The sequence below is a fragment of the Salvelinus sp. IW2-2015 genome, linkage group LG17 (assembly GCF_002910315.2).
Source record: "Salvelinus sp. IW2-2015 linkage group LG17, ASM291031v2, whole genome shotgun sequence".
Lineage (NCBI taxonomy): Eukaryota > Metazoa > Chordata > Actinopteri > Salmoniformes > Salmonidae > Salvelinus > Salvelinus sp. IW2-2015.
In genome coordinates this window covers 190,406-215,718 of record NC_036857.1, presented here as the reverse complement: position 1 = coordinate 215,718, position 25,313 = coordinate 190,406, and the positions used below count along the sequence as shown (strand labels likewise).

The window sequence follows — 25,313 nt, the reverse complement described above, 5'->3', positions numbered from 1 at the left end:
GTTAAATCCACTTCAATCAGTGTAGATGAAGGGGAAGAGACAGGTTAGAAAATGATTTTTAAGCCTTGAGACAATTGAGACATGGATTGTGTATGTGTGCCATTCAGAGGGTGAACGGGCAAGACAAAAGATTGAACGGGGTATGGTTGTAGGTATCAGGCGCACCGGTTTGAGTGTGTCAAGAACTGCAACGCTGCTGGAGTTTTTTCCACACTCAACAGTTTCCCGTGTGTACCAAGAATGGTCCACCACCCAAAGGACATCCAGCCAATTTGACACAACTGTGGAAAGCATTTGGGAGTTAACATGGGCCAGCATCCCTATAGAACGCTTTCGACACCTTGCAGAGTCCATTCCCCTGATGAAATCCATCCACTGTTTCCATGGCAACCTGTCACCAATGACATTTTGGAGGAAGCYGGGTAGGAGGAGCAAGAGGACGAGAGGAGAAAAGGATTCTGATATGCTCTCTCCTTCTCCTCTCTCATCCCACCATCCCCCTCTACAGAGGATCTATTGAGTCAGTTGCTCTTATGCTCAATAGACATATACCACTGAGGTATATATATATATATATATGACAATACATAGGGATTTATTTCAACATCCTTCTTTTTTAGAAGGAGAGAGGACATTTAGATCATATAAAAATTACATACCCGTCTTCTAAAATCCTGTGGCTGCCTTTTTATAATCAATAGGCTATGTTGATCTAATTTGCCAATTAAATTATGCAATTGTCAATAAAAACTTAACATATGATGATGTCTGTCTCATCATGTCTTGACTGGATGCAGATGTGCCCTTATAAATCTGAGCTGCCTGTAATGACGATACAATTCCACTGGGGGAGCTCATACCAAAGAAAAAAGTTCCTCTGACCCCCCCCAAAAAATGCTGTATTGTATTCCCTCAAATAGAGGCTTTTGGATTGCTGCAACAATCATATTCAAATGTGAGCATTAACATCTACTGAGCATCTACTACTGAGACCAGAGGAATGTGTAGGCCGATATTATTTTAGTGTCAGAGAGGCACATCATTTTCCATCCATCCCCCAAATATAGATTGTCTTTTTAGCCTGTTGTGACGTACATGAGCGCAGCTGGCAGATGCGTACACGCTCGCCATATGCGACAACATTGGCAAAATCAAGAAGACTAGACATTTGTAAGGTAGATATTTTATGAATCAATTACACAGTAGCTTTGAGTGGTATTACGAGCTAGCGAGCCAATAGTTTTGAAAGAATTCGGGACGAGGGAGCTACTCACCAGTTTCTTTTTACCACGTTAACATTTGTAATAGGGAAAGTCGTGTTTTGTGTAGCTACTGTCTTTGTACGCTAGCCTAGGTCGCAGGCTCTAGCTTTACGTTAGAAAACGACTGCACCGTTTCTGCTACTTCGGCAGCATCCGTAGTTCTTTCAACGCGAAACCACACTTGTTTTGGTGGCGTGAGTTTGTTCAGCATCTCTGTTTCTTTCCCATGTGGGATAGCAGCAATAGTGGTCGAGACTAGTTGGAGTGCCAACGCCTTTTTCTGTCTCTGACTGGGCGAAACTAATCGCGAAAGCACCCGAACGTTTTGTATTTCCCCCCAAACAATTTATGAGCGGTAGCTGCAATTCAAAGCAGATATTGAAGAAGCCGCAAGTAGCTAGCTAACCAAGGGATTCAAAATGGGTTGCACGATCAGCCAAGAGGATAAAGCAGCGATGGAAAGGAGTAAAATGATTGATCGGAACCTACGAGAAGACCGAGACAAAGCGTCCAGGGAGGTGAAACTACTACTGCTTGGTAAGTCATTTTACAGTAGAAAGCCTGCTATTTTCCCAGTAACCAAAAAGGAGTAACAATTACACCAAAATCTAGAGGAAGAAAATGCTTTGTTTGTTCGTTCTTTCAGAACAGTGGTACAATTGTAGTTAGACATCGCTTCAAATCTAATCACATTTTATTTGTCACATGCGCCGAATACAACAGGTGTAGAACTTTAACCGTAAAATGCTTACTTGATGCCCTTAACCAACAATGCAGTTTTAAGAAAATAATTACAAAATAAAGTTTTTAAAAGTAACGCAATAAAATAACGAGGCCATACAGGGGGTACCGGTACCGAGTCAAAGTGCGGGGGTACAGGTTAGTCGAAGTAATTGAGGTAATATGTAGGTAGGGTAAAGTGACAAACAAATGTATGTGTGTGGGGGGGGGTCACTGCAAATAGTCCAGGTAACTATTTGATTAGCTGTTCAGCAGTCTTATGGTTGGGGGTGAAAGCTGTTAAGCCTTTTGGACCTAGACATGGTGCTCTGGTACCGCTTGCTGTGCAGTAGCAGAGAGAACAGTCTATGACTTGGGTGGCTGGAGTCTGACAATTTTTAGGGCCTTCCTCTGACACCGCCTAGTATAGAGGTCCTGGGTGGCAGGAAGCTGAACCCCAGTGATGTACTTGGCCGTATACACTACCCTCTGTAGCCGAGCAGTTGCCATACCAGGCGGTGATGCAACTGGGCAAGATGCTCTCGATGGTGCAGCTGTAGAACTTTTTTGAGGATCTAGGGATCCATGCCAAACCTTTTCAGTTTCCTGAGGGGGGAATAGGCATTGTCGTGCCAGCTTCAAGACTGTCTTGGTGTGTTTGGACCGTGATAGTTTGTTAGTAATGTGGACACCAATTAACTTAAAGCTCTCGACCCGCTCCACTACAGCCCCACCGATGTGAATGGGGGTGTGTTCGCACCCCCTTTTCCTGTAGTCCACGATCAGCTCCTTTGTCTTGCTCACGTTGAGGGAGAGGTTGTTGTCCTGGCATCATAGGGTTAATTTGCCCTTCCATTGCTTGCTTTAGTGTGATCGGATCTCAATTGAATACTTTCTGCATCATTATGTCTGAATGTAGGTGACATCTGAATGTAGTTTAGGATCTTTCTCCACTTGTTGAATTAACTCTTACATATTAAGCTCCACACTCTCTCTCTCTCTCTCTGTCTCTCTCTCTCTCTGTCTCTCTCTGTCTCTCTCTCTGTCTCTCTCTCTCTCTCTCTGTCTCTCTGTCTCTCAATTCAAATTGCTTTATTAACCAAACAATGTACATTTTGCCAGAGTGTACTTTAGAATTACAGTCTGAAAGTAATCGGACCCCTGAGTGTGTGCGGTAAGATTATTGTCCATTGTAATAGTTATTTTTATCCTTCATTATTGTTGTTACTAATTGTCCCGTTTAACAATATTATTGTAATTATGTTAATATTGTAAATGTATCACTTTACAGTGCATTCAGAAAGTATTCAGACCCCTTGACTTTTTAGACATGTTGTTACGTTACAGCCTTATTCTAAAATGGATTAAGTAGTTGTTTTTCCTCACCAATCTACATCACAATACCCCATACTGACATCACAATACCCCATACTGACATCACAATACCCCATACTGACATCACAATACCCCATACTGACATCACAATACCCCATAATGACATCACAATACCCCATAATGACATCACAATACCCCATAATGACATCACAATACCCCATAATGACAAAGCAAAAAGTTTTTTTTTTAACTTTTTGCAAATGTAGATTTTTATCACAACATGTTTTTACAAATCACATTTACGTAAGTATTCAGACCCTTTCCTCAGTACTTTGTTGAAGCACCTTCGGCTTTTTGGGTATGACACTACAAGCTTGGCACCTGTATTTGGAGAGTTTCTCCCATTCTTCTCTGCATATCATCTCAAGCTCTGTCAGGTTGGATGGGGAGCGTCGCTGCACAGCTATTTTCAGGTCTCTCCAGAGATGTTCGATTGTGGTCAAATCTGTGCCACTCAAGGACATTCAGAGACTTGTCGCGAAGTCACTCCTGCATTGTTTTGGCTGTGTGCTTAGGGTAGTTTTCCCGTTTCCCTTCACCCCAGTCTGAGGTCCTGAGCGCTCTGGAGCAGGTTTTCATCAAGGATCTCTCTGTACTTTGCTCCGTTCATCTTTGCCTCGATCCTGACTAGTCTCCCAGGCCCTGCCGCTGAAAAACATCCCCACAGCATGATGCTGCCATCACCATACTTCACTGTAGGGATGGTGCAGGGTTTCCTCCAGATGTGACACTTGGCATTCAGGCCAAAGAGTTAAATCTTGGTTTTATCAGACCAGAGAATCTTGTTTCTCATGGTGTGAGTCATTAGGTGCCTTTTGGTAAACTCCAAGCGGGCTGTCATGTGCCTTTTTTACTGAGGAGTGGCATCCGTKTGGCCATTCTACCATAAAGGCCTGATTGGTGGAGTGCTGCAGAGATGGTTGTCCGTCTGGAAGGTTCTCCCATATCCAGAGAGGAACTCCAGAGCTCTGGCAGATTGACCATTGGGTACTTGGTCACCTCCCAGTCAAAGGTTTTACACTTTTTTGACCTTTTTTGGTTACTACATGATTCCATGTGTTATTTCATTGTTTTGATGTCTTCACTATTATTCTACAATGTAGAAAATAGTCAAAATAAACCCTTGAATGTGTTGGTTTGTCCAAACTTTTGACTGGTACTATATACCTTACATGCATGCATACTCACATACATACTCACATACATACATGCATACATACATACATACATACATACTCACATACATGCATACATACATACATGCTTACATGCATACATACATACATACATACTCACATACATACATGCATACATACATACATGCATACATACATACATACATACATACTCACATACATGCATACATACATACATACATACATACATACATACATACATACATACTCACATGCATGCATACATGCTTACATGCATACATACATACATACATACATACTCACATACATACATACATGCATACATGCATACATGCATACATACATACATACATACATACATACATACATACTCACATACATGCATACATACATACATGCTTACATGCATGCATACATACATACACCCACCCACCACTTGGGCTCCCGAGAGCCAGTGTCAACTGTGAGCTGTTGCTAGAAAGCCAAGTGAAACTGTATGGTTTTCATTGTGACTCAGTAGTGAGGATAAATACATTCCCACCACGAATGATGTTTTTCAGTGTCTGTGAGATTTGTATAGAATGTGTCAGGACAGTAGGGGAGAGAGGGAGCAGTTACTTTATGTTCTGCTCTGGATCAGGTAAAACGATAACACCTGACAAGTTTTACTATCATCTTTAAAACATCTGAAACGTGTTACCTTACCCCCCTCCCCCATAAAGCATGCGGTTGCCAATGGAGCCATAGAGTACAACTATACCTAGGATATGGACAGACTGTGTTCCATGTGAGAGATCACATCATTAGCTGTGTGTGTTTGTGTGTGTGTGTGTGTGTGTGTGTGAGAGAGAAACAGCACTATGCAGATTGGTGTTAAATAGGTTTACACATCTAGTGGAAAAAGTACATTTTTTCTTTAAAGTTCTCTAACCAACTGCACAGAAAAGTGGTTTTCCATTTCCAGGCTTGGCCCTCACTTCTCTCTCTTCCAGGCCTGGGTTGGAACGAAAGGAATTTCTAGGGGGAAACGAGAGCTGCTAGTATTCTAGCCTGGTCCCAGATCTCTTTGTGCTGTATTGCCAAATTACCACGGAAGTTTTAGGCCAAATAACCACGGAAGTTTTAGGCCAAATAACAGGCACAATTAGGCCTAATAACAGATCTGGGACCAGGCTATTAGGATGTCCCGACAAATTGAGGCTGTTCCTAATGTTTGGTATGCTAGGAATGTTTGGTATATTAGGAAGGTGTTCCTAATGTTTGCTATACTCAGTGTTAAGTGCACTACTTTTGACCAGAATCCAATTGGCCCTGGCCAAAAGTAGTGCACTAAATAGGGAATAGGGTACCATTTGGGACATAGACATAGTTTCTAGCGAAAATCATCATGCCAGTACTTGACCACACGAATATGATTCATGAATAACTTCCTTCATTGAAAACTGCTGCTCGCTGAGGCTGGCCTACATGTGAAATGGTCTTCAATGTGGTCTGGCCTACATGTGAAATGGTCTTCAATGTGGTCTGGCCTACATGTGAAATGGTCTTCAATGTGGTCTGGTCTTGCATGTGAAAAGTCCCCTCGATACTGTAGGTTTGGATTTAAAGTCTCGTGGACAGACTACGTCATTTCTTTAATAGAGTAATGGAGGGGTGTCAAACAAACGGCGAGGGGAATCAAACTCTATATACTGTAAAATGACAATCTACATTCATACAGTATCTTGACTGAGTTCAGCTCGCTAATAATGACAGAATTGACAGCTAGACAGTCAGGGACCAAAAGTGATGAGGACTATTTTTTTAGCAAATTTTAACGGACCCAATGCTGCCCAAAATTAGTTTGAGACCCCTGTAATAATATGTTATTCAGCAGATGCTTTTATCCAAAGCGACTTAGTCATGCATGCATTCATTGTATATACAGTGCATTCGGGAAAGTATTCAGACCCCTTGACTTTTTGCACATTTTGTTACGTCACAGCCTTATTCTAAAATGGATTAAAAAAAATATAATCCTAACCAATCTACACACAATACCTCATAATGAAAAAGCGAAAACAGGTTTTTATAAATATTTCGCTAATGTTTTATTAATATACTCCAGATGACTCGTATTAATATACCAATARCTCTCACTTCTTTTTATTTGGAATGCGAAGCCAGACAAAATTAAACGTGCCTATTTWTATAATGAATATGAGTTGGGGGTGCTATAATTTTGAAAGCTTTTTAACCTCTCACTAAAAGCTTCACTCGTACATAAGTTATACTTAAACCTCAAATGGTTCTCCAGCAGTTTATTAAGGAAGGCTCATCCTTTGTTAAAAAAATTGGCTTTTTGCCTTTATACTGATTACAACTTCTCATTTCCGACTAATTGAAAWTTWWWTTTTMTTTTWAAGTATCTCCTTTTTTTTTTAAACAATCCGTACGAAGCTGGTTACAATTTCACTTTAATCCTCCAGAAAGATAGAACAAATGTTATGGTTAAATTCAAATATACTGATTAAAAAAACATTCTTAATGGATTTATTTATTTTTAAATGGTATTATATTTGTCAATTATATTATGAATAGAAACGGAGGAGGTATGTCACATATGCTGTTATCGAAAATATATGGGAATATCTGCTCAATACACATTTACAACCAACTGATTGCAGCACTACCACAAAAATGGAGGAGGTAAGTGGAAAAGAGAGAAGGTAGGGAACTTGTTTGCCTGCCATTTGTTAAAGATACAAATTGACTGAAAGGAACTGGCATAAATAGAAAAATATACCAGTTTCATCTGAGGACAAACATGTTGACAGCTGCACCATACAGATTGCAAAATAAATTTGAGCTTTTCAATGTACCAATTCCATGACACATGGTTTATGAACTGGTACAAAAACTACACTTGATTCAACACTGAGTTTTTCAATTTAAATTATTATATAAAATTCTTGCCACCAATAGAATGCTATATATATATATATATATAATGAGGCATACAACAATCTCAGCTCTAGATTTAGCTGCGAAGAGATCACAGGTTCAGAAATGGTCATTAAAAAATATCACAACATGCAATTAAAATGAACCTTACAAATAGCAGTGTTGGACGATCTGGAAAGCCACAGTCAGTCAGTAAATAATACTCGGAGGAAAGATTTTCATCTTTAGCTCACAATCTAAAATATGATTAGAAAGGTTCAAACATTTTGTAAAACCGCACAATTGAAAAATATATGGCACATGGAAACCAAACGAGGGTGGTGTATGGTGATAGGTGGGATGGGCTGAGAGGGCGGGATTAAAGAGCTGAGGTGTATGGTGATAGGTGGGATGGGCTGAGAGTGGCTGAGAGGGCGGGATTAAAGAGCTGAGGTCTATGGTGATAGGTCAAATCAAATCAAATTTTTATAGTCACAGACACCATTGGTTAGCAGATGTTAATGCGAGTGTAGCGAAATGCTTGTGCTTCTAGTTCCGACAATGCAGTAATAACAACAAGTAATCTAACCTAACAATTCCACAACTACTACCTTATACAACACACAAGTGTAAAGGGATAAAGATATGTACATAAAGATATATGAATGAGTGGTGTACAGAACGGCATAGGCAAGATGCAGTAGATCGTATAGAGTACGGTATATACATATGAGATGAGTACTGTAGGGTATGTAAACAAAAGTGGCATAGTTAAAGTGGCTAGTGGTACATGTATTACATAAAGATGGCAAGTGCAGTAGATGATATAGAGTACAGTATATACATATGAGATGGGTAATGTAGGGTATGTAACATTATATTAAGTGGCATTGTTAAGAGTGGCTAGTGGTACATTTTTAATAATTTCCATCAATTCCCAGTTTTTTAAAGTGGCCTGGAGTTGAGTCAGTATGTGGGCAGCGGCCGCTAAATGTTAGTGGTGGCTGTTTAACAGTCTGATGGCCTTGAGATAAAGCTGATTTTCAGTCTCTCGGTCCCTGCTTTTGATGCACCTGTTACTGCACCTCGCCTAAGGTGGGATGGGCTGAGAGTGGCTGAGAGGGCGGGATTAAAGAGCTGAGGTGTATGGGATGGGTGGGATGGGCTGAGAGTGGCTGAGAGGGCGGGATTAAAGAGCTGAGGTCGTATGGTGATAGGTGGGATGGGGCTGAGTTGCTGAGAGGGCGGGATTAAAGAGCTGAGTCATATGGTGATAGTGGGATGGGCTGAGAGTGGCGAGAGGCGGGATTAAGAGCTGAGGTGATGTGATAGGTGGGATGGGCTGAGAGGCGGGATTAAAGAGCTTATGTTTGGTAATCGTATTATGTTATGTGACTGCTTTCTATAAAAGTGCCGTATATGTTACAATGTACATGTTACATGTATGTATATGTACGCAAAAAATCTGTAAAAGAAATAAAAATGATGTTTGTCCTCAGAGGATTGGTGGAGGGAATAATAATAACTGATACCTTATTGACATAAGTATTCAGAACTTCGTTATGAGACTCCAAATTGAGCTCCGCGTGCAATCCGTTTCCATTGATCATCCTTGAGATGTTTCTACAACTTGATTGGAGTCCTACCTCTGGTAAATTCAATTGATTGGACATGATTTGGAAAGGCACATCCTGTCTATATAAGGTCCCACAGTTGACAGTTCATGTCAGAGCAAAAACCAAGCCCATGAGGTCGAAGGAATTGTTCGGTAGAGCGCCGAGATGAGATTGTGTCGAGGCACAGATCTGAGGAAGGTACCAAAAAAAATGTCTGCAGCATTGAAAGTCCCAAGAGAACCAGTGGCCTCCATCATGTCTTAAATGGAAGAAGTTTGGAACCCCTAAGACTCTTCCTGAGCTGGCTGCCTGGCCAAACTGAGCAATTTGGAAGAAGGACCTTGGTCAGAGTTCTGGAGTTCCTCTGTGGAGATGGGAAAAACTTCCAGAAGGACAACCATCTCTGCAGCACTCCACCAATCTTGCCTTTAGGCAGAGTGCCAGACGGAAGCCACTCCTCAGTAAAGGCACATGACAGCCCGTTTGGAGTTTGCCAAAAGGCATCTAAAGGACTCTCAGACATGAGAAACAAGATTCTCTTGTCTGAATGAAACCAAGATTTGAACTTATTGGCCTGAATGCCAAGTGTCAACGTCTGGAGGAAACCTGGCACCATCCTACAGTGAAGTGTGGTGGCAGCACATGCTGCGGGGATTTTTTATCAGCGGCAGGGCCTGGGAAGGCTAGTCAGGATCGAGGTAAAGATGAACGAATACCTGGGATAGAGATAAAGTATCCTTCTCACCCCCGCCCCCCCCCACCCCCTTAAAAGATTTAGATGCACTATTGTAAAGTGGCTGTTCCACTGGATTCATAAAAGGTGAATGCACCAATTTGTAAGTCGCTCTGGATAAGAGCGTCTGCTAAATGACTTAAATGTAATGTAAATGTAACGGAGCAAAGTGTAGATAGATATTTGATGAAAAACCTGCACCAGAACGCTCAGGACCTCCAGACGTGTCGTAGGTTCACCTTCCACAGACAACGACGCTAAGCACACAGCCAAGACAACGCAGGACTGTCTTCGGGACAAGTCTCTGAATGTCCTTGAGTGGCCCAGCCAGAGCCCAGACTTTACCTGATCAAATAATGTTATTGCACATTCAAAACTCGTGTTAACTGAGGCTTGTTCTTAGTCTGAGGGTTTTACTTGGGAACATGTGAAAGTCCCCTGTTGGTCTGAAATGCACATTTTAACGTGATCACATAGGCCTAGTCCTAACAATGGAAGCATTTTGCAGTCAAATAATCCTATCAAACTCCACCACACCATGTCAAACTTGGCAGAATTTAGCTATTTCTCAGAAAAGCCATTTTGTTGGAGGCAAATGTTAAAGAGTATTAGAAGGTTAGTGAATGAGAAAAGATGAGGATACCACAAAACCGAGCTCCATCTTTTCTCTCTAACGATCCATCCCTGACTAAAGCTTGTTCTTGCTTTACAAACCGCTGTCTGTTCTAGTCGTGTCAGTTGTTCCCCGACTTCCCATCCGTGATGTCCGTCAGTCAGAACATTGTAGAAATGGAGTCTAGAAACCTTGAGAAATGGAGTCTAGAACACTACTTAGAAAGGAGTAAACACTGTAGAAATGAGTCAGAACACTGTAAAATGGAGTCTAGAACACTGTAGAAATGGAGTCTAAAACACTGTAGAAATGGAGTCGAAACACTGTAGAAATGGATCTAGAACACTGTAGAAATGGAGTCTAGAACACACGTCAGGCGATATACATATATTACACTGGAAGTCAGCGGATCATTCAGATGTAGATTCCTTAGCTGAATTAACAAGTGCTTATTATTATGTTAATTCCTAGTCCAACCTCTAAATAGTGACGACATTGCTCCAGCAGTGCCTCCTGTCTAAGCTAGACTAATTAGTGTGATGCTACAAGTACAAATGCGGATTCAACCATCCATGCATGTTTATTCAACTTAATGTCTCTCTGTGGTGATTTGTGCTCCATTTAGGAGACACGTGTGTGTGTACAAACACACACACACACACACACAGACCTACATGCATACACACTAGACACAGGAGTGCTGCACAAGCACCACACTCACATGTTTTGTTAATATGCAGTGTTCACACCCTGTAGGTCCTATTTGTAAATCAGTTATACTGTAGCAGTCGTCTCACTCATAGTTTCACGTTTTATTAGTCGTATGTAAGGATACACATGGTATGCCACCATGAAATGCTTACTTGCAGATTCCTTCTGGACAAATGAAACAACAATAAGAAACACGTACTGGGCCTTCTTCACCACCCGCTGCAGGGCCTTGCGGTCGCAGTGATGTACTGGCTCGTCTTCACCACCGCTGCTGGGACCTTGCCGGTCGCAGTGATGTACTGGGCCTTCTTCACCACCCGCTGCAGGCCTTCGGTAGCAGTGATGTACTGGGCCGTCTTCACCACCGCTGCAGGCCTTGCGTAGCAGTATGTACTGGGCCGTCTTCACCACCGTGCAGGCCTTGCGGTCGCAGTGATGTACTGGGCCTTCTTCACCACCCGCTGCAGGGCCTTGCGGTCAGCAGTGATGTACTGGGCCGTCTTCACCACCCGCTGCAGGGCCTTGCGTCGCAGTGATGTACTGGCGCCGTCTTCACCACCCGCTGCAGGGCCTTGCGGTCGCAGTGATGTACTGGGCCGTCTTCACCACCGCTGCAGGGCCTGTGCGGTAGCAGTGATGTACTGGGCCTTCTTCACCACCCGCTGCTGGCCTTGCGGTAGCGCAGTGATGTACTGGGCCGTCTTCACCACCCGCTGCAGGGCCTTGCGGTCGCAGTGATGTACTGGGCCTCTTCACCACCCGCGTGCAGGCCTTTGCGGTCGCAGTGAGTACTGGGCCGTCTTCACCACACCGCTGCGGGCCTTGCGGTAGCAGTGATGTACTGGGCCTTCTTCACCACCCGCTGCAGGGCCTTGCGGTAGCAGTGATGTACTGGCCTTCTTCACCACCCGCTGCAAGGCCTTGCGGTAGCAGTGATGTACTGGGCCTTCTTCACCACCCGCTGCAGGACCTTGCGTAGCAGTGATGTACTGGGCCGTCTTCACCACCCGGTGCAGGGCCTTGCGGTACAGTGATGTACTGGGCCGTCTTCACCACCCGCTGCAGGGCCTTGCGGTAGCAGTGATGTACTGGCCGTCTTCACCACCCGCTGCAGGGCCTTGCGGTTAGCAGTGATGTAATGGCCGTCTTCACCACCCGCTGCAGGGCCTTGCGGTGCAGTGATGTACTGGGCCCGTCTTCACCACCCGCTGCAGGCCTTGCGGTAGCAGTGATGTACTGGGCCGTCTTCACCACCCGTGCAGGCCTTGCGGTAGCAGTGATGTACTGGGCCGTCTTCACCACCCGCTGCAGGGCCTTGCGGTAGCAGTGATGTACTGGGCTCGTCTTCACACCCGCGCAGGGCCTTGCGTAGCAGTGATGTACTGGGCTTCTTCACACCACCCGCTGCAGGGCCTTGCGGTAGCAGTGATGTACTGGCCTTCTTCACCACCCGCGTGCAGGGCCTTGCGGACGCAGTGATGTTACTGGGCCTTCTTCACCACCCGCTGAGGGCCTTGGACGCAGTGATGTACTGGGCCTTCTTCACCACCCGCTGCAGGGCCTTGCGTCGCAGTGATGTACTGGCCGTCTTCACCACCCGCTGCAGGACCTTGCGGTCTAGCAGGTGATTACTGGGCCTCTTCACCACCCGCTGCGGGCCTTGCGGTAGCAGTGATGTACTGGGCCGTCTTCACCACCCGCTGCAGGGCCTTGCGGTAGCAGTGATGTACTGGGCGTTCTTCACCACCCGCTGCGGGCCTTGCGTAGCAGTGATGTACTGGGCCGTCTTCACCACCCGCTGCAGGGCCTTGCGTTAGCAGTGATGTACTGGGCCGTCTTCACCACCCGCTGCTGCGGCCTTGCGGTAGCAGTGATGTACTGGGCGTCTTCACCACCCGCTGCAGGGCCTTGCGGTAGCAGTGATGTACTGGGCCGTCTTCACCACCCGCTGCAGGACCTTGCGGTAGCAGTGATGTACTGGGCCGTCTTCACCAGGCTTTGTCGTGCCCTCTTCACGACTGGCTTTGTGTTTTATTTATTTATTTAACCTTCATTTAACTAGGCAAGTCAGTTAAGAACAAATACTTATTTACAATGAAGGCCTAGGAACAGTGTGTTAACTGCCGTGTTCAGGGGCAGAACGACATATTTTGTACCTTGTCAGCTTGGGGATTCGAACCAGCAACCGTTCGGTTATTGGCCCAACGCTCTAACCACTAGGCTACCTGCCGCCTCAGGAAGCCTAGTATGTTTAAACCATGATAGTTTGTTGGTGATCTGGACACCAAGGACCTTGAAGATCTCAACTTGATACTCGTAATCGGTTTTACTCGTTATTGGAAAACACAGAAGTGTGCTTTAAATGCCGGTAAATCCTATACCTCAAGTGTGCATTCACTCGGATCACATCGTTATTGTTGTAACTTTTAATGTGTTAGAGTTAATGTTTACAGTTAATTCATTGAGCTGTATCTAAAGATATTTTCTTTACAGTTATTTACATATGTAATTGTATTATAATTTGTGTGATGGCGATGGAGAGAACTACATACATACTTCTGCTGTATTGGATTACGCTAGTGACTGAAGTACCAGAATGCCTTGCGACAGGTAGTAGAAAAAAGGAGAACGCGTCAGTTATGTTCAAGTGATTATCCTGACTTTCGCTAGCAACTTTCTTTTATTGTTTTGTAGAATCTAAAGTTGTTAAATGTAACGTGAACAAGTATTATTACTAAAATAAGCTTTCATTTCACAACCCGGCGTCCCGAGTCATTACTTTGAACATAGTTATTCTATATTTTTGGTGCCGAAACCCTGGGTTAAAGTATGAGCTGCTACGAAGATCATAGGGAGGAAGCGACTGAAATGGTTGAGGAGGAACGTCGGCGTGAAGCAGAAGGAATGAGACYAAAGCGGGGTACCATTCGAGGTTCCACAACACGGATTTTGAATCCGATTGACGTCGAAATCACCCAGTCAACTCCGGATACCGATCACTTGAGTACATTGTTGGAATTGCTGTCAGCTGAGGAGGACATCTTGTTTGAACTTGATCATGGAATTTAACAGTTAACGCCATTGGACGTGTTGGCGGCAGAGATTGCATGCACGGAGGATTACAAAGAGCTCGTTATCATGCTGAAGAGCCGTGCACAACGAGTGATAAAGAAAAAKCAGGATCTCAATCCACTACCAGCACGGGTGAGTGACGCTAATTCAAACAGATCACAGAGACAATCAGTAAGGCTACCACAGTTGATTATTGAGAAATTCTATGGAGATGTCAGTATGTGGCAGGAGTTTTGGAACCAGTATGAGACCGCTATTCACAACAATGATTCACTGTGTAATAAAGAGAAGTTTACCTATCTGAAAACATATCTCACTAGACCAGCTGCAAAGGCAGTAGCAGGACTGATGTTAACAGACAGTAACTATGATGATGCAATCGCTCTGCTCAAGAGCAAATTTGGAAGGAAAGATCTTGTGATTACATGTCTCACATGTCAAAGCTGCTGAATCTCACTCCTGTGAAGAAATCCTCTGATCTAAATGCATTGAGGCAGCTATATGATTAATGTGAAATTCAGATTAGGGCTGGGACTCACTGTCAGAAACCTCTGGAAGCCTACTATTGCCCAATCTTACTGCAGATGATTCCAGAGGACGTAGCTCTTGACTATAGTCGTCAGAGGGAGTAGATGATGAATGGAAAATGTCTGAGATCGTCAGGTTTCCTACAGAAGGAGGTTCAGAGCAGGCAGAGAGAACTACAAAAATGACAAGATCATGCAACCAACAGAAAGGGACAAACCATGGAACAAGTTATGCTCCTCCAATGAAATTAAAACAAAAATGCCCAACATGCCATCTGCTGCTGCACTGCATACAGCCAGCCAGAAGGAACAAAACGGTCTATTCTGTGAACAACTGCCCCGACCACAATATGCTACACGCAAAGAGAAACTAAAGAAAACTGGAAGATGCTCTGTATGTTTAGGACAGAACACACAGCAAATTCTGTAAGTCAAAAGTGTCAGTAAGAGACTAAAGTACTAAAGATGAGGTTCAACACTGTGGAAGCAGACATCACATTGCAGTTGTACGGTAAGAGGAGTGAGTTCAACCCCCCTACTGTTTCTGAAGCAGACATCACATTGCAGTGTGTACTGGTAAGAGGAGTGAGGTTCAACCCCCTACTGTTTCTAAGCAGACATCACATTGCATGTGTTACGGTAAGAGGAGTGAGGTTCAACCCCTACTGTTTCTGAAGCAGACATCACTGCAGTGTGTACTGGTAAGAGAGTGAGTTCAACCCCCTACTGTTTCTGAAGCAGACATCACATTGCAGTGTGTACGGTAAGAGGAGTGAGGTTCAAACCCCCCCTACTGTTTCTGAAGCAGACATCACATTGCAGTGTGTACTGTAAGAGGAGTGAGGTTCAACCCCTACTGTTTCTGAAGCAGACATCACATTCAGTGTTGTACTGGTAAGAGGGAGTGAGGTTCAACCCCCTACTGTTTCTGAAGCAGATATCACATTGCAGTGTGTACTGGGTAAGAGAGTGAGGTTCAACCCCCCCCCCCCCACTGTTTCTGAAGCAGAATCACATTTGCAGAGTGTGTACTTGGTAAAGAGGAGTGAGGTTCAACCCCCTACTGTTTTGAAGGCAGAATTCACATTGCAGTGTGTACTGGTAAGAGGAGTGAGGTTCAAACCCCCTACTGTTTCTGAAGCAGATATCCATTGCAGTGTGTACTGGTAAGAGAAGTGAGGTTCAACCCCCTACTGTTTCTGAAGCAGATATCACATTGCAGTGTGTACTGGTTAAGAGGAGTGAGGTTCAACCCCCTCTACTGTTTCTGAAGCAGACATCACATTGCAGTGTGTACCGGTAAGAGGAGTGAGGTTCAACCCCTCTACTGTTTTCTGAAGCAGACATCACATTGCAGTGTGTACTGGTAAGAGGAGTGAGGTTCAAACCCCCTACTGTTTCTGAAGCAGACATCACATTGCAGTGTGTACTGGTAAGAGGAGTGAGGTCAACCCTCCTACTGTTTTGAAGCAGACATCACATTGCAGTGTGTTACCGAGAGGATGTGAGGGTTCAACCCCCTCCTACTGTTTCTGAAGCAGACATCACATTGCAGTGTGTACCGGTAAGAGGAGTGAGGTTCAACCCCCCCCTACTGTTTCTGAAGCAGACATCACATTGCAGTGTCTACTGGTAAGAGGAGTGAGGTTCAACCCCCTACTGTTTCTGCAGATGCTGTTGTTTCCTCAGTTATTCCCCATTCAGTGAAGATGAAACCAGGCGGACAGAACACCGTGTTTCTACAAACGGCAAAGGCATGAGTAGAAGGCCCATCGGGCAGGAAGATAGCTCGTTGCTTACTAGATGGAGGCAGTCAGAGAAGCTTCGTACATGAAGGGCTTGAAGCTACCAGTAATCAGACAAGAGGCACTCACTCTTCACACGTTTGGCTCCTCTGCTCCAGCAACGTCCCAATGCAACACAGTGAAAGTCATCTTGGAGAATGTCTGGGACAAACAGCAGAGAATAGAGATGGAGGCAATTGAAACCCCACAAGTGGTTCCTGGTGAACAGATTCAACATGAGCTCAATAGAAAGGGACTGCAGCTCGCAGACTTTCCAGGAGATGACCATGATCCTGAGCTCTCTGTCCTGATAGGAGCAGATTACTACTGGCAGATAGTATCAGGCAGAGTGGAGCGACTGACGGATAACGCTGGTTGCTTTAGAGAGCAGTGTCCATGACAGGGACCAGTGTCCATATCATGTGTCGCCAAGGCAACATGCATGTTCATCCCACTTGATGAAGACACACTAGTCTCCAAACAACTGCATGCATTCTGGGAGCTTGAGTCTCTGGGTATTATAAGTGAGAACACAGAACCCAGAGGAAAACGAGGCTCTACAGAGGTTCGAGAAAACAACCACCTTCAAAGATGGACAATACCATGTGGAGTTGCCATGGAAATGAGAAATGCCAGAACTCCAAGACAACTATAGAATCGCCAAGAAATGGTTTGAAAGTCTGAAGAAAAGACTGAAGAAGGATGTGACATTGTACAGCAGATACAATGAAGTAGTAGAGGACTACTTAAAACAGGATATGACAGAGGACGTGCCCAAGGACAAAGCATCAAGCGCAGACAACGTAAAATACTACTTACCTCACCATGCAGTACTCCGAGAAGATAAGGTGACGACAAAACAGAGTGGTGTTTGATGCCTCGTCCCATGAAGATGGCTGTCCATCCCTCAATGACTGTCTACTCACAGGACAGAACCTGAATCCGGATCTGCTAAGCGTTCTGGTAAGGTTCAGACTACATGAGATCGCATTCATGGCAGACATCAAAAAGGCTTTCCTGCAGATATCCCTAGCAGAGAGAGACGCCGTGAGATTCCTATGGCTCACAGGCCCACCAAGGGGAGACAATTAAGAGGAGCTGCGTGTACTGAGGATGAAAAGAGTGGTATTTGGATCTTCCTCAAGTCCATTCTTGCTGGCAGCTACAATCAGGAAGCACCTGAAACAATATGAAACAGAACAACCAGAAGTTGTAGAGATATTGAGTCACTCTATGTAGATGACTTCATTGCAAGTTCACGCAATGTTGAAGAGGCTTACGTTGTGACAACAACTGCAAAGCGAATGCTGTCGATTGCAGGCATGGACCTCTGCAAGTGGATTACCAACTCTCTTGAACTGAAAACAAAATGGGAGGAGAGTACCGACAACTGACCACCCGTTGACGCTAGAAACACAAGGAGTAGTGCTGAAGGTTTTAGGTTTAGTATGGAGACCAGGAACAGATGATTTTGTTTGACCTCAGGCCGCTACTGAGCATTCTAAAGCAAAAGGAAAACACAAAGAGAAGTGTTCTGCAGTCGTCTGCACGTATCTTCGACCCTCTTGGTTTCCTGACCCCCTTCACCATCAGGATCAAGTGCATGTTCCAGGAAATGTGGGAGAAGGGACTCAGCTGGGACGAAGAATTACCACCTGATCTGACACGAGAATGGCAACAGTGGTGTTCAGAACTACCCCAGTTACACCAGCTCGCCATACCAAGGTGGTACAGAACAGACATGCGGCCACAGAACTACACGTGTTCTGTGACGCAAGTGAAAGGTGGTGCAGTAGCTTACTTGCAAGGTGAATCACAAGACAGGGAAACAATGACAAGTCTAGTCGCATCCAAGTCCAGGGTAGCCCCACTCAAGAAAATGACGCTGCCACGCCTGGAGCTCATGGGAGCTGTGATTGGAGCGAGACTAGCAAAACAACCTGATCACCACACTGAAAATGGAACAAAAACAGATCAAAATGTGGACAGACTCGATGATCGTGCTGCATTGGATTTCCATCTCAGCTCAGAAATGGAAACAGTTTGTCGTGAACAGAGTGACGGAGATCCAGTACTTGACCAATCCGGAGTCATGGTCACATATTGAAGGAAAAACGAATCCAGCCGACCTCCCTACAAGAGGACAAACTGTTCGAAACTTAACACAAAGCGAGCTATGGTGGAATGGACCCAGCATTCTGACATCACCCAATCAGTCTGAGGAGACGGATGATAACCGGGTTCCAGAAGAGGTGAATACAGAACTCAAGTCCAGTCGCCAGGTTGCTGTACAGCTCACAGCTCACAGCACAGACATCACTGAACCCGTTTTTGGAGCTTGAAAGGTTTCGCAAACTGAAAAGAGCGTTCAGAGTGACCGCATGGATGAAGAGATCCCTAGGCAATGATCGTACAAACATAAAGATGTGACGTGAACTGACTGCTGATGAACTGAGGCACAAAAGTACTGGATCAAGATAACACGAGTTTCAATCAGGAGATCAAACTACTAAAGGCAAGAAAAGGCCTAAACAATGACTGTAAAATCAGAGAACTGAAACCGTTCCTAGACGAACACAAACTTCTCAGTGTAGGAGGAAGACTGCAACAGTCCAACTTCACATTCAGAGAGCAGCACCCATGGGTTCTGCCCAACAAGTACAGATACTCAAATGCTGATAGAGTACCACCATGAGAAGGTGATGCATTCTGGAGCAAGAGACACTCTAGTACAAATCAGAGAGCGATACTGGATATTGCATGCTAGACCGCTAGTCAAGATCACAGTGGCAAGATGTTTAGTGTGCAAGAGATTCAAGGCAAGGGCCGGACAGCAGGTCACTGCGCCTTTACCAAAAGACAGAATAACTGAATCTCCACCATTTGAAGTCACAGGTGTGGATTTTGCAGGACCGCTCTATGTGAAAGAAAATGGTTCTGTGAAGAAGTCATACATTGCACTGTTCACTTGAGCTGTAACCAGAGCAGTGTATTTGGAACTGGTCTCAGATCAGTCAACAGAGACATTCCTGTTAGCTCTGAAAATATTAATCTCAAGGAGAGGATTATGCAAGGTAATCTAATCAGACAATGCAAAAACGTTCAAGAGAGCTGATCAGGACTTGAAAGAGCTGTGGAAGGCAATCGAAGAGCCCCAACTCTTGGCGTTCTTCTCAGAATGGGGCATCACCTGGAGGTTCATCGCCGAGCGAGCAGCCTGGTGGGGCGGATTCTGGCAAAGACTCGTCAGGTCAGTGAAAACATGCCTGCGAAAGGTTCTTGGGAGAGCTTCACTCAACTTTGAAGAGATGTGCACAGTCCTGACAGAGGTTGAAGCTATCCGAAATTCTAAGCCTCTTCGTGCACATTGAAGTGGATGAACTACAACCCCTGACGCCAGCACACTTCCTGGTGGGTAAAAGATGAACCTCTTTGCCGCCCAATCCATTTCCGGCTGACACTCAACACCCAACGCTAAACAAGGAGGACATGACACGCAGATGGAAGTACAGGCAGAGACTTGTGACCAGCTTCTAGAACAGCTGGCGAAGAGACAGCGCAAAGTCACTACTTACTGGATCTAATGTCAGCACACCGCTGTGACACACCACAGCCCACCCCACTAAAAACGGGGTGACGTTGCGCTCATCGGCGACGATAACACACCCAGACAAACCTGGAAACTAGTAAAGATTGAGGAGCTGTTTCCAGGCCGAGATGGCCTAGTTAGGTCATGTTCAGTTCGTACTGCTTCAGGGACTTTGTTGAGAAGACCTATTCAGAGATTTAGATGAACACAGTTGTTCATCAGGGGGAGAATTTTGTAACTTTTAATGTGTTAGAGTTAATGTTTACAGTTAATTCATTGAGCTGTATCTAAAGATATTTTCTTTACAGTTATTTACATGTGTAATTGTATTAGAATTCGTGTGATGGAGATTGAGAGAACTACATACATATTTTTGTTGTATTGGTTAGTATTGGATTTACGGTATTGACTGCAAGTACCAGAATGCCTTGCGACAGGTAGTAGAAAAAAGGAGAACGCGCCAGTTATGGACAAGTGATTATCCTGACTTTCGCTTGCAACTTTCATTTTTTTGAACAAGTATTAGAAGCTTTCATTTCACAACCCGACATCCCGAGTCATTACTTTGAAGATAGTTATTCTATAGTTATGTTCCTTCATTACGGCTCCATTACTCAGATCACATCGTTATGGTCCTTCATTACGGCTCCATTACTCAGATCACATCGTTATGTTCCTTCATTACTGCTCTGTCACTCAGATCACATCGTTATGTTCCTTCATTACGGCTCCATCACTCAGATCTACATCGTTTATGTTCCTTCAATTACGGCTCCATTACTCAGATCACATCGTTATGGTCCTTCATTACGGCTCCATCACTCAGATCACATCGTTATGTTCCTTCATTACTGCTCTGTCACTCAGATCACATCGTTATGTTCTTTCATTACTGCTCTGTCAATCCAGTGGTGGGAAAAGTACTAAATTCTCATACTTGAGTAAAAGTAAAGATACCTTTTAATAGAAAATGACTCAAGTAAAAGTCACCTAGTAAATACTATTTAAGTATCAAAAGTAAATGGATTTGCAAAAATGTACTTAAGTATCAAAAGTAAAAGTATAAATCATTTTAAATTCCTTATATTAAGCAAACCAGACTGTACAATGTTTTTTTATTTTTTATTAGTGGATAGCCAGAGGCACACTACAACACTCAGACATAATTTACAAACAAAGAATTTGTGTTTAGTGAGTCCGCCAGGTCAGAGGCAGTAGGGATGACCAGGGATGTTCTCTTGATAAGTGTGTGAATTGGACCATTTTCCTATCGAAATGTAACAAGTACTTTTGGGTGTCAGGAGAAATGTATGGAGTAAAAAGTACATTATTGTATTTAGGAAGGTAATTAAGTAAAAGTTGCCAAAAATATAAATAGTAAAGTACAGATACTTTTAAAGAACTACTTAAGTAGTTTTTTGGGGTATTTTTACTTAAGTACTTTACACCACTGCTCAGATCACATTATGTTCCTTCATTACTACCCTCACATCGGGGGCCCCTCAGGGGTACGCGCTTAGTCCCCTCCTATACTCCCTGTTCATCCATGACTGCATGGCCAAGCACGACTCCAACACCATTAAGTTTTCTGACGACACGACGATGGTAGGCCTGATCACCGACAACAATGAGACCGCCTATAGGGAGGAGGTCAGAGACCTGACAGTGTGGTGCCAGGACAACAACCTCTCCCTCAACGTGAACATGATAAAGGAGCTGATTGTGGACTAAAAGAAAAGGAAAAGGAAGGCCGAATTCACATCGTCGGGGCTGTATGGGAGCTGGTCGAGGGCTTCAAGTTCCTTGGTGTCCACATCACCAACAAACTATCATGGTCCAAATACACCAAGACGGGAGACTGAAAAAAATGTGGCACGGGTCCCCAGATCCTCTAAGTTTTACAGCTGCACCATCGAGAGCCTTAACTGTGACTGTTAGCTATGTTAACCGGGTGCTTTCTTGCCTAGTCTTAGCTAGACTACCAATGTTTTACAAACAAAAACACTAGCTAGCTCAATTAGCTACTTAAATATCACATAGGCTAGACCCTAAACTTATTGACTTAGCTAGCTACCTTTGCTCTAACAGTTAGCTAAGATAACGTCAGCTAATGTTAGCTCGCTAGCTAACGGAGAAACTTTGACAACAACCATGAACAGTCCAGAAATGAAGCTAGATAAAATGTCAAACTAATTAGCTACTGCAATGAAATACACTACTACAAATACAATAGATACAATGACCTATTTTGAACTTTTTGGTTCCTTCTCCAGCTGGCCTCCACTGTTAACCAACTGACTGACTCTCACAACGACCGTTGGAAAGTCAAGCGCAGAGGCAGGCTCCAGCTGCTGGATCGTGTGTTTTTGAATCTTGAATTACACTTGGTCTATTTTCCGGTTCAGCAACAATTTGACATGCAACCTTGGGTTATGACAAAGAAACATCTAGGGCAAAATTACACATAACTTACCTGGTTTAGATACGCTATTTTCTTTTCTTATGTCTTCTCAGAATGCACAGGCATAGCTACTGTCAAAAGTTGCATGCAGGACAGCTAATCCTCATATCCAAATGTGTCATTTCATAGTGTTGATGTCTTCACTATAATTCTAAAATGTAGAAAATAGTACAAATAAAGAAAAACCCTGTAATGAGTAGATGTGTCCAAACTTTTGACTGGTACTGTGTATGAGCCCAAGCCTCCCCCCTCTCCCCCGCCCCCCCCCCCCCCCCCCCCCCTCTTTTGGTACATAATTGGTCTAGCCTATAACAAATTGTAAACTTAAATTGTAGTAATCGCCTTTGAGTGTAGACTGTATTATTATGCATACAGGATGGACTAGTTACCTTAAGCTCCAAACTTTATATTTATGAGTCTTGGGAGACAACAATAGGCCAATGGATTCTTCCTTTAAAAGTTTAGTCATCCTGCAGCACAGCTTGCAGGTTGCTGCAAAATTCTACTATTTAAGTGTCAGCCATTGTTGCCATTAATGGTAGTTAGTGCTAGTCTGCCCACCAGAGGGCATCTTTGAGAAGCTAAGTTATTGAAATGACATGAAGCTGTAGAGCCTAAGAGTTAGAGGGAGCCTTGAATAGAACAGACACTATGAGATTGATTTTTAGAAATGTAGCTTAATTAATTTGATTAATATTATGGTGTTTCTATTCCAAGAAAAACGAACATGTCTTTCTTACTGTAGCTGTTTTAGCATAATTTACTTATTGGCATAAAGGCCTTCTTCAATATGCAGTACATCCATCAATCATTAATTTGTGCATGTCATCACACAGCATACAAGTCATCCATGTCATTAAATATAGTCAAGCATTTGTTCTTAAACTAAATAACAAAGGAATAATGAAACAATCAATAAACCGCAACATGGCGGCTAAAGCGATTAAAAAATATATAAATAATAATAATAATATTTTAATTCATGAATGTATTTGACCGTTTTTAATATTGGCTGTACTAGAGACTTTTTAAAACCTTTTTTTTGTTAGAACAGACTATATGGGATAGATTTTTTTTGTTTTGAAAAGTAGCTTAATTTATTTGATTAATATTATGGTTTTTCTATTCCATTTTTTTTACTGTATCTGTTGTAGCATAACTTACTTTTTGGCATAAAGGCCTACTTAAATATAGTATATCTTCAGTATATCTACAAATATATTTTTCATCTCTACATGTAGGTCTCCTGATTTTAAACTCAATCCAACCTGTTTGGCATCAACTGAAAACATTCATCCGTGACTCTGCCAAGCCTACAAGCAAAGATGAACTGGTGAAGGCCATCGACGTTTTGGCTTGAGAAACGGACAATACAACAATGCAACAAATACATTGATCATCTCAGCAAGGTTTAACCCGTGGTCGTGAAGCTACTAAAATGTAGCTGAAATGTACAGTTGTTGAAATAAACATCTACATTTGGAGTATTTTTATTATTATTTTATTAACGAAAGCATAAAGATGTTGATAATCGAATACTGCACATTTATATGCTTTACCTGACATTTTGCGTGAGGTTTTGAGGTAGAAATGTAAGACTTTAGAGGACTTAATGCAAATTGTGGGGGATTTTTCACACCTAAAGTGTGCTATTAGACTGTGCTTTTTTTAAATGAATGAAGAGCCGGTTATGCTGCTAATAGCCCATCATGGAAACGTTGTTTGCACTCCTTCACACCTGCTACACTTGTGGGAAAAACAAGTGTTTTCAAAACATGTTTTCAAAATGCCTCCAGCTGTCCGTCACTACTGTAAATAAAAACACACCATCTACAAGTGATACAAATATACTATTGAATTCGATAAAAATATATCGCTGCAAATTAAAAATGGTCTGATCTCCACGAAAGCCAACCGAACTGTGAAATACGTTTTAAWTTTTTTTATACTAACAAGTGGTTGCCATGGTGAGTAATCCAATAATAATTGGTATGACACGGCTCTCGGAACTCATTAAGAGGTGCCGTCTAAATGTTAAATACTGGCAGATCAATAAAATGTCCTTATCTCTAATTAAATTTAAAGGATTGGAGGATTCTAAATTAACATCTATTATACGATTTATAATACAGGGTTAATAATAAATTAATATATTTGTAGGGGTTGATGCATTTTTTTTTTCTTCCGTTATGGCAAATCTGGTCTGTGATATTGAGTCAGAAATGTAAAACCTTTTAGAGAGAGAGATATATATATATATATATATATATTGGTTCTTAATTCATGACGTGGTTTCTTTTCAGCCAAATGTTGAATAGACAAGCAGACAAATGAATGAATGCATGGAGGATGAGAGGAATAGTAGCCCGTAGTCCTGAAAACAATTAGGCTAAAGTAAGTTGATGATATTTTGTTGGGTAACCGATTGGCTCTCAACTCATCGGCTATCACTCGTTCACACTGTGGTAAATAAAGCCAGTTTGTTYTTTTAGAATGATTTCTTTCTGTTTTTCGAGGGAGAGAAACCAAAAGGCCACCGTGTCTATTTTTGAAAATCATCACTCCCCATTTTTGTATTTACCCAAGTTCTCTCTCAACTCCAGGACCACCGAGTCCTGAGACCACCAGGACTCTAGTGCCAGAGAAGAGAGACTCTCCAACTGAAAACGCCTCCATTAATTGACAAAGAAGATAGTAAATTTGTGCCACAGTTTAGACTACCGACAGATCAGCGTTATAACTTGTGATAGT

The 25,313-nt window shown here is 43.1% G+C and overlaps 1 long non-coding RNA gene across 1 annotated transcript; it reads left to right on the top strand.

Annotated features, from left to right (window-relative positions):
- The first annotated feature begins 1,107 nt into the window (after positions 1-1,107).
- Positions 1,108-24,047, top strand: LOC111977150 (uncharacterized). The gene is made up of 2 exons (XR_002879000.1): positions 1,108-1,799; positions 23,804-24,047. It is a non-coding gene; the product is annotated as an uncharacterized lncRNA (long non-coding RNA).
- The last annotated feature ends 1,266 nt before the right edge of the window (positions 24,048-25,313 follow it).